The following is a 10,453-nucleotide window of genomic DNA, read 5'->3' as shown; positions in this document are numbered from 1 at the left end:
CTGGAAAGGGTGGGCATTTGGGGATCAGGTTGAAATGTAGTGCAAGGGAAACTCCCAGGAATCTACAAGGATGACCCCAGCTAAGACTCCTAGCAATAACAGATACATAGCCTGAACTGGTCATCTCCTATGACCAGGCAAGATTTCCAGTGGAGGGATTGGGGCACCAACCCAGCCACATAACTGGAATATTATTTTAACAGGGGAAATGCTGTGGGATGTCTTTCTGTATGTATGTTGTAAATATTTGTTCCTATGATTGGTTAATAAAGAAGCTGCTCTGGCCTATGGCGAGTCGGGTTACAGCCAGGCAGGAAATCCAAGACAGAGACAGGAATATGGAAGAACAGGCAGAAGAAACGCAAGCCAGCTGCTGAAGGAGGAACATGTGATGGGACATAGGTAAAGCCACGGAACTTTAATAGTTATAGGTTGAGTTAAGTTATAAGAGCTAGCCAGAAAGAAGACTGCCATTGGTCATAGAGTTTTGCAAATAATATTAAGCCTCTGTGTGTTTACTTGGGTCTGAGCAGCTGCAGGACCTCAGGAGAGAGATATTTGTCTGGATTTCAGGGGGCGGGGTGGGACCCAAGAAACTTATGGCTACAGGGAAAGATGTGTTACATTTGTTTATGCTGTGTAATGTTACTTTAACTGTTTAAACGTGTGTTACATTTGTTTCTGCTACCTTTGTTAAGGATGTAAAGATATGTTACATTTGTTTATATTACATTTGTTTCACTTTGCCTGTCTAAGGCATCTGATTGGTCTAATAAAGAGTTGAATGGCCAATATCTAGGGCAAAGAGGGATAGGCAAGACTTGTGAGCAGAGAAAATAAGAGGAGATAGAAAAGAATAAAGAAAAAGACAGGGGCGTGCCTGGGGCTAGAAACCAGGCATCATCATGTCAACCAACCAGACACAGAGACAGAAGGGAAGTAAGATATATAGAAAAAAGGTAAAAAGCCCTGAGACAAAATGTAGATTAAGAGAAACAGATTAATATAAGAGCTAAAATAAGGCCGAGCATTCAAAACTAATAATAATACGTCTCTGTGTCATGATTTGGGAGCTGGTTGATGGCCCCCCCAAAGAAAAGAAAACCTGCTACACGTAACCTTCTCCCTACAGTCTGTCTTGCCTATGGGATGTGTTAGGGTAAGGGTGACACAAAGATTGTAGGAGTGTCCAACTAGTGACTGGTCCAGCCTGAAATCCATGTGTAATAGCTATTCTTGGTTGTCAACTTGACTCTATCTGAAATGAACTATAATCCGGAAATGGAGGACACACTTGAGATAGGATCTTGAGGCAAGACAACATACCTTTGATCCAGATCTTGATGCTGGAAGACACACTTTTAATCTGAGCCACACCTTTTTCTGGAAGTCTATGTATGGACAATGGAAGAAGGGAGGGTTCATTTTTTTACCTGGTTGCCCTTGCCTTGTCAGTATATCCATTCCTTCTTCTTTGGAATTCCACCATATATAGAAGACCAGCTGAGACACCCAGCCTCGTGGGACTGAACAGTGACTAGATTCTTGAACTTTCCATTCACAACTAACCATTGTTGGACTGCAGCCTGCAAGTCATTCCAATAAATTCCCATACATGTATATAGATAGATAGATAGATAGATAGATAGATAGATAGATAGATAGATAGATAGATAGATACAGACAGACAGACAGACAGACAGACATTCATTCTGTAAGCTCTGTGACTCTATAAGACCCTGACTAATATACCATGCCATGATAATGAGCCCAATCCTGACACTACCTGGAGTGCCAAGACCCAGAAGCTGGATGGCCCAGAGACCTAGAATAGAAGCAAACACAACTGGAGAAAAACATGCCAATGTAATGATGCCTAAGGATATTCTGCCATACTCATAGATTGATGCCTAGCCAAATTGTCATCAGAGAGGCTTCATCCAGTACCTTTTTACTTTTAAATTTTATTTTATTTTTTATTTCTTTAAAATTTCATACATAAAACTGTATTTATATTATTTCCAACCCCTCTCCCCACACAACTCCTCGCATGATGCCCACACTCTCTTTTCAAACACATAACTTCCTATTAATTTATTATTGCTCCATCTATATTTACAAACTGAGTCAAGTAAGTGTTGCTTGTATTTGGATGTGTTTAGGTCTGACCACCTGGGATCAGATAAATTATCAATGAACTTGGCCCTGAAGAAGATTGATTCTCCCCCTTTCAGCTTGCAGCTCTTCATTTAGGAGTGAGGACTTTTGATATTTCTTCCATGCATAATGACAGAGTATTATCATTGTATAAGTCCTTGTTTAGATGATCACATTGTTTGGATTAGATGGTACACCTTTCATGTCATATACAGATGACCCTATCTCACCCTTTGGTCCTCTGTCTCACAGTCGTTCTACTGTTGTGATCGCCAGATTCATTCATGTTGTGTCAAATGACAGGCTTTAATTTATTTTATGTATAGTATTAGTCTATTGTGTACATGTAGTAGCACATTTTCATCATCCATTCATCCATCAAATGATGGTAATTTAGGCTGTTTCTAGTTCTTTAGCTATTATTAATAGCGAGGCAGTAAACACAGACTGCACACATTTTTTCAACATTCTTATTTCAATTTCTTTGTAAACTCGGCAATGATAGTGACTGACCAAATGGTACCCTTACTTTTACTTTATAATGGAAGCTCTATTATCTTTTTCATAGACACTGTATATTACTTTATCATTCCCACCAACATTTTGCAAAAATCTTCCTTTCTTCATACCTTTACCAGAACTTTTCATGTTTAGCCTTCAAAAATTTATCCAATGGAACTGCCATAAGGCAATATCTCACTATGGTTTTTATTTGAATTTCCATAATAATCGGTAATGCTCTATAATTTTTACAGAAATTTGGTGGCAATTTGCATGTTGTCTCTTGAGAAATGCCTATTTACATTTATTGTCCATTTTAATTGGTCTATTTGTTTTATGAAGTTTTTTTTTTAAATCACATAATATGGAACTTTTATTTATGTGATTTCTGTACATCAGGAGGACGAGAGCAATCCTTTACAAATGAAGCTGATTTTACCAGAATAAATGACAAAACCAAAGCAGTGTCTGACAGGGATTCACGGGGCTTTATGGTTCAAAACCAGCCAAGAAGTTTGTTACAATCTGTTTCAGCTTTGCATCTGATTGTTTTGAGATTTTCCTGTCAGTCCTGATGTTGCCCAAGAGGGACTGATGCTGGCTGATAACATGAAACAAAACATTCTTAAACTTTGTGATCTTATTGGACTCCAGTTTATCAAGATAACCCCTCACACCTGCATAGATAACAGTCACCTGTTCTTTAATAGCCATGGGAGGGTACTGCCCTTACTTTAACAACTCAGTCAGACACACACCATGACTCAAGAGCTGTTGAGTGGCAGCAACCTCCTGATACTGAGCCAACTTCAACTTCACGGTACCAGCCACCTGTTTCACGGCCCTGGTCTGGGCAGCAGATCCGACATGGCTGGGACACAGACAAACCCACATTAACGGAAGAGTAAATGCCTTTATAGAACAATTCTGTTTCCAAGAAGATCTGTCCATCAGTGATGAAAATAACATTCGTTGCAATGTAAGTGGACACATCACCAGCCTGGGCTTCTGGGACTGGTAAGGCAGTTAAAGAGCCACCACAAAAAGAATCATTCATCTTGGCTGCTCTCTCCAGCGGCCGAGAGTTCAGGTAAAACACATCTCCATGATAGGCTTCACGACCAGGGGGTTGGCACAACAAGAGAGACATCTGGCGGTAAGCCACAGCCTGTTTGGATAAATCATTATAGATGATCAAAGCACGCTTGCCATTATCTCTAAAATAATCTCCCAGAGTAAGGAGCCAACTACTGAGTGGAGCAGCATCAGAAGCAGTAGCTGGCACCACAATGGTGTTCTTCATGGCATCTGCATCTGTCAGTCTCTTCACCAACTGAACAACAGTGGGCCGTTTCTGATCAATAGCAACGTAGATACAGTACAGCTTCTTCTTTCCATCAGTGAGACGTTCTGGTTGATGATTATGTTGACAGCAATTGATGTTTTCCCAGTCTGTCTATCACCAATAATAAGCTCATGCCTCAGTGCCAGTCTGCATTGGTTACAGCACTGAGATTTGGAGAATGATTCCAGGGGCTTTCAGGTCCACTTGTCTACAGGTCTTGGAACAAACTGGACCCTTTCCATCAATGGCATTACCAAAGGCATCAACTACATGGCTCAATAGTTCCTCACCAACTGGAATGTCTACAATGGCTCCCATTCTCTTCACAGTATCACCTTCTTTAATAGCTTATCATTTCCAAACACGACAACTCCAACACTGTCAGGTTCCAAGTTCAGGGACATACCCTTTAAGCCTGAAGAAAATTCTACCATTTCCTCTGTTTGAATATTCCTCAGCCCATGTACTCGGGCAATACCATCACCAATACTTAAGACACGCCCAGTTTCTTTGAGGTCAACAGATGTGTCAGCTCCAAGAATCTGCTCTTCAAGAATGGAGGACATCTCAGCAGTGGCAGTCTTCTGAAGTTGAATATTAGAGGCATGGTGATTTCTTGAACCAACGAAGGATGTCCCCAGAGCATTTTTGGAGACCAGCCCCATCCTTCGATGGAGGACACTGACCACAGCTGCAGTGACACACATGGACAAAATCCTCACAGCTTCTCAGGCAGATCACTGCAGCCACAACCTCCAGACAACTGGCCTGTGAAGTTTTTGTTTTACTAGTGAATTTTTGGATCTGTATATATATGTTCTACATATCAACTTCTTGTCAGCTGTATATTTTGCACATAATTTCTCTCTTTGCATAGGTTTTATCTTTACTCCATTAGTTGTATGTCACCCTGTTGGACAGATCTTTTCCTCTTTAATTTGTTATAATCCCATTCTTTAATTTTTGCTTTTGATTCATATTCAGACAAATTGCTATCCATTCTAATAGTGCATCCCCTATTTTTTTCTTCCAGAAGTTTTATACTTATAGGCATTATTTTTTAATTTTTTAAATCTAACTTGGGGTGAAAACTGGTGAATGATACAGGTCTTTTTCATATGGATGCCTGCCAATTATTTCAAAGATGGTGTTGAGTCAGAAAGACTGTTCAGTGGGTGAAGACACTTCATTCCAAGCTTGATCACCTGAGTTCAGTCTCTACAACCCATGTGGTCAAACAACAAAACTGCCTCCCACAAGTTGTCCTCTGACCGACAGTGTATTCTGTAGTGTACATGTGGAGGTCAAAAATATGCCACTGGCATGTGAATGCCATTTACTGCATTTTTAAATATCTTGCCATGCTAGTCATTGTGTTTCATGGCTGTTGTAACTAAGGAGTTTAACTGCTCTCTGGTCAGATCTAGCTTGAATCATCTGAGTATTCTGTTCTAAGTGTGTATTGTCTTTAACAATAAGGGCTCATCCTCAACCCATGAGAGGAAATCAAGGGCTACAGTGATAATCTATATTATTTTGGGAGCAACTTGAACTACCCAGACCAACCCTTTGAAAGGAGGGTTTCTTCTAATTTGTACTGGTATTTTTGTTAGTCTATTGTTCTTGTGAGGAACATTGTCAACCCAAGTGTCTTGACTTCCTTTAACACACACACACACACACACACACACACACACACACACACACACACACACACACAGCTCCTGCATCTATGGCTCAGGGAACATCACAGAAGAGGGGGTCAAAAAATCATAATAGTCAGAATACCAAGAAGTCTTTCAAAAAACAGTCTCTCCTAGAAATCATTGCATGAATAAGAACTGAACAATGACAGTATCGATGGAAATTTAATGTGGAAGGGGAAAATTTCCATGGGGCCCCATCCCTAGACAAAGAACTAGAGGTAACTAACAACTTCTGGGAGAAGCAGAGTTAAACTCTACCAGGGATGAAGCTTCTTATTTATCCAATGCACAGTGTTCATCCCTGAAACAATTTACATAAAAACAACAAAAATGGGCCCAGAAAATTGGATATATATTTGTGCATATACATACCTACATATATATGCATGTAACAATAATATTCAGAGAAAAAGAAGGCATCAACTCAAGAGTGGGGGCATAGAAGGAGTCTGAAGGAAGTTAGCTGGGATGAACTTGTCAGGGGAAAGAAGGAGGAAAAGTGATGTAATTATATTTCAGTTTAAAACATTGTTTTAAAGTGGTGAAGGTGGACATTCTATCTTGTTCTTGCTCTTCAAAAACTTTAACCTTTTCTCTGATCAGCTTAATGCAACTCTTTATTATAAATGACCTTATTTATGTAAAGATATATTCTCTATATGCTCTCTATTTATAAATTTGTTCAGCATTTTCTCATGAAAGAATGTTCTACTTTACCAATTGCATTCTTTGCATCTATTGAGTCTTCACCACTGGGAAAAACCATTGATGGCTTTTCTCCCCAGCAGCCTAAAAATAGCCTGGAAAATAGCCCCTTCAAATATTATGAGCACTGGCTAGCATGACAGAAGTTTTCAAGTCATTTCCAGCTTAATTTCTCTATGTCCAAAAAAGAAAGTGCTTTATTTTGAACCTGTAGTGGTATTTGCTCCAACCATGACTTGGGCTATAGGGCCCAAAGGAAGTGATGCTTCCTGCTGTTGTACATGACCTTTTCTAAGGAGTTAGAGAAGGATCACATGTCCCGTCTCCCTGCTCCTGCCTGTGAGGTAGATTTGCTCCCAGTCAGATCAGAGGACAACTTTTGCCGTCTACTCCATTCTGTATTCGTGAGTATATTTCCTCAATTTATATCTTAATAAATTGTTTCCCATTTAATAGACTCACTTGGATTGACCATAATTAGTAGCACCCAATGTGGGACACGAACCCATGACCCAAATTAAGAGTCTCATGCTCTACCAACTGAGTAGGCACACAAGAGGAATGACAATCACCTGTGTTATTTTGAGGGGCTTTGAGATCTCCCTGTCCAATAACTCATTAAGATGTATCCGATACTTAGCATGAAGATTTTCATTTAATAACACAGGACTTCTGGGAGAAAGCATTGTCAACACATATAGGGCACCTGAGTATAAGCTACTTTTTAAAAATCATATATGTTTATTACCTTTAAATTTTAATTCAATGCATCTTGATCTTTTCCATTTGCCAAGTCATCCCAGATCATTCCTAACTCTCTACCAAACAAACTCCATGTTATCTCTTTCAAACAACAACAAAACACACAACAAAAAAAAAACAGCAAAACTTAACAAAAGAAAGCACAGAAAAACATGGATTCCAATATTTCTTATTGTTGTTGTTGTTCAACTTTTCCTGAGTATGAGGCCTCCCCTGGAATGTGGTTGATGCATCCAGTGTTGATCCATTGGGAAAAAAAACTGATTTCTTTTATTCTCAGCAGATATCAACTGCAAATTGCAAATAGCTTCTTGAATAGGGGTGGGTCTTTGTTTCTACTTCCTTTGTGCTAGGATTTCATCTTCCTTGAATTTATACATATCTTGTACATACTGTCATGGTATCTGTGGATTTGTGTGTACATCAGTCCCATTGGTGGTCTCTGTGGATTTGTATTTGCATCAGCCCCATTGTGTCTAGAAGACACTGTTTTCCTTTTTCAATTAAGAAATTATTTACTCATTTTACATACCAATCACAGATACCCCTCTTCCCTCCTCCTACCCCTCCAGTCTCCCCCTAATCCACCCCCCATTCTCTCCTACAAGAAGGTAAGCCCTCCCATGGGGAGTCAGCAGAGCCTGGTACATTCAATAGAGGCAGGTCCAAGGCCCTCCCCCTGCCTCAAGGCTGTGCGAGGTGTCCCACCATAGGTAGTGGGTTCCAAAAAGCCAGCTCATGTACCAGGGATGGATTGTGATCCTACTGCCAGGGTTCCCTTTAAGCAGATCGAGTTACACAACTGTCTCACTAATGCAGAGGGCCTAGTACAGGCCTGTATAGGCTCCACAGGTGTTGGTCTAAATTTCATGAGTTCCCACTAGTTTGGTTTGGTTGTCTCTGTAGGTTTCCCCATCATGATCTTGATGCCCCTTGCTCCTAGAATCCCTTTTCTCTCTCTTTGACTGGACTCCTGGAGCTCAGCCTGGTGTTTGGCTGTGGATCTCTACATCTGCTTCCATCAGTTACTGGAGAAAGGCTCTATGATGACAGTTAGGGTATTCACCACTCCAATTACTGGGGTAATCCAGTTCAGGCACTCTCTCCACTATCAGGTGCTAGGGAAGTTCCCAGAAATCCACAAGGATGACCCCAGCTTAGACTGCTGACACTGTTTTCTTAGTCATTTACTACCCCTGGCTCTTCACATTCTTTCTGCCTCCTCTTTCACATACATCATTCCCCCCCCCCCCGCTTCCATCCAACAAATTCAATATTCCCCTCTATCCCATCTGAATTCACAGCCTTTTTTCTTTGATTATTTTGTTGCATATGCATATACACATAAATACAAATATGACCTGCTGAGTCTGTTTGGTGTTGCTTATGTGTATGTGATTTCAGAGATGATCATTTCCAATTTGGTACTGGAAAACCAATTAGGGAGCTTATCTGTGTGGAAGACTAATTCTCCCTCTCTCAGCACTTAGCAGTTGCCTGCAGTTTTTCGTCTAGTGGTGGTGCCCCTTGAGATCTCCCCTTCTGTCTTTACCTTGTCTATTTGAACAAGTCTTCTTTTGATAGCCATATTGTTGAGGCATCATGGGTGTAGCTTCCTTGTTATTTCTAGGAGACACAATCTCAGATCAGACTTCCCAGTCATCTGGCATTTACTCTTTTTGCCCTTCTTTTGTGATGTTCCATGAGTCTTTGGTTAATGAGTTGTATCACATATGGATCTGTTGGGGCTTGACACCTGTGGTGATTTGAACAGGAATGACCCCCATGGATACATGTGTTTGGATGCTTGAGCCATAGGGAGTGGCACAATTAGGAGGTGTGGCCTTGTTGGAGGAAGTGTGTCAGTGGGGGCAGGCTTTGAGGACTCAGATGCTCAAGCTAGGTCCAGTGTAGCATTCTCTTCCTGCTGCCTGCCAATCAGGATGTAGAACTCTCAGCTCCTTCTCCAGCACCATGTCTACCTGCATGCTGCCATGCTTCCAGCCATGATGATAATGGACTAAACCTCTGAAATGTGCCAGCCTCAATTAAACGTTTTCCTTTATAAGAGTTGTCATGGTCATGGTGTTTCTTCACAGTTTCTTCTTAATAGAGACCTTAAGACAACATCCCACAATTAGTTGATCTCTGTATTATGAGTAGTTATGCTTTTCTGTAATAATCTCTGTACTGTCAGTTCAGTTTGCTATGGCATTATGGTTAAATTTGGTAGCTTGTGTGTCATCAGAGATGTATGCATTTCTTTTAGAATTTCTAATTCAGTAACATACAGTCATGTATACTAGATGATAATTTTCCTTTGTATTTCTGTGGCATCAGATTTAATGTATCCCTTTTCATGTCTTATTTGGTTTATTTAGGTCTTTTCTTCTTGGTTAATGTAGCCAAAAAGTTTTGAATTCTATTAAAAATATCGTAATTTGTTAATCTTTTGTACTTTTTGTTTCTGTGTCATTAATACATGTTCTGTTATGTGCTACCTCTTTTTTATGTTGTTTCTATGTTCATTTTTTGTGCTTTTCTACTTATTTGAGGCATGTCATTGGGTTGTTGATTGGAGATCTTCCTCTTTTTTTATGCAGGCACTTATTGATATAAACTACCTTCTTAGTACTGTCACATGCTATATATATGTTTACATTTGTTTCAAGAGCTTTTCTTCATTTCAATACTTTATTACTTATTGATGATTCATGAAAGTCCTTAATTTCTACATATGGTTATAATTTCTGAAGATCATATGTTTATTTCCAGTCTTACTCAAATGTAATCAAGAAGCTTTATATGATTTTTTTATTGTTTTAGTTTTTGTTTAATTTATTGAGACTTGTTTTGTGGCCTAACATATAATCTATTCTAGAGAATATTCTACATGCTGCTGAAAAGAATATGTTTTGAAATTGTACTTTTAGATGAAATTTCTTGAAACTGTGTACTAGGCCCATTTATTTTATAGTGTAACTCTAACATTATCTGTTACTTTGTATTGATAAAATGTCCACCAATGAACATGAGGGTTTTTTTTTGAGTGCCAACTATTCTTGAATTGGTGTCTAACTCTTCACTAAAATCTAATGAGATCTGCTTTATAAGATTGGTTGGTCTGGCATTAAGTACTTACATAGAATTTTTGCTTTTTTAATAATTGATTCCTTTCTCACAATGTACTGACTTTATACATCTCATTCCATTGTTTGACTTCTGGTTTAAGTATACTTATCCTGCTCATTTGTGGTTTCAGTTTATATGGATTTTT

At 39.4% G+C, this 10,453-nt stretch overlaps 1 pseudogene; it reads right to left on the bottom strand.

Annotated features, from left to right (window-relative positions):
- Positions 1-3,147: 3,147 nt before the first annotated feature.
- Positions 3,148-4,683, bottom strand: LOC128114929 (ATP synthase subunit alpha, mitochondrial-like; annotated as a pseudogene).
- Positions 4,684-10,453: the final 5,770 nt, after the last annotated feature.

The sequence above is a fragment of the Peromyscus californicus genome, unplaced genomic scaffold, assembly GCF_007827085.1.
Source record: "Peromyscus californicus insignis strain IS unplaced genomic scaffold, ASM782708v3 Scaffold_10__1_contigs__length_136768540, whole genome shotgun sequence".
In the NCBI taxonomy this organism is placed as follows: domain Eukaryota; kingdom Metazoa; phylum Chordata; class Mammalia; order Rodentia; family Cricetidae; genus Peromyscus; species Peromyscus californicus.
The sequence above is the reverse complement of the archived record's forward strand: the minus strand, read 5'-3'. Positions and strand labels throughout refer to the sequence as shown.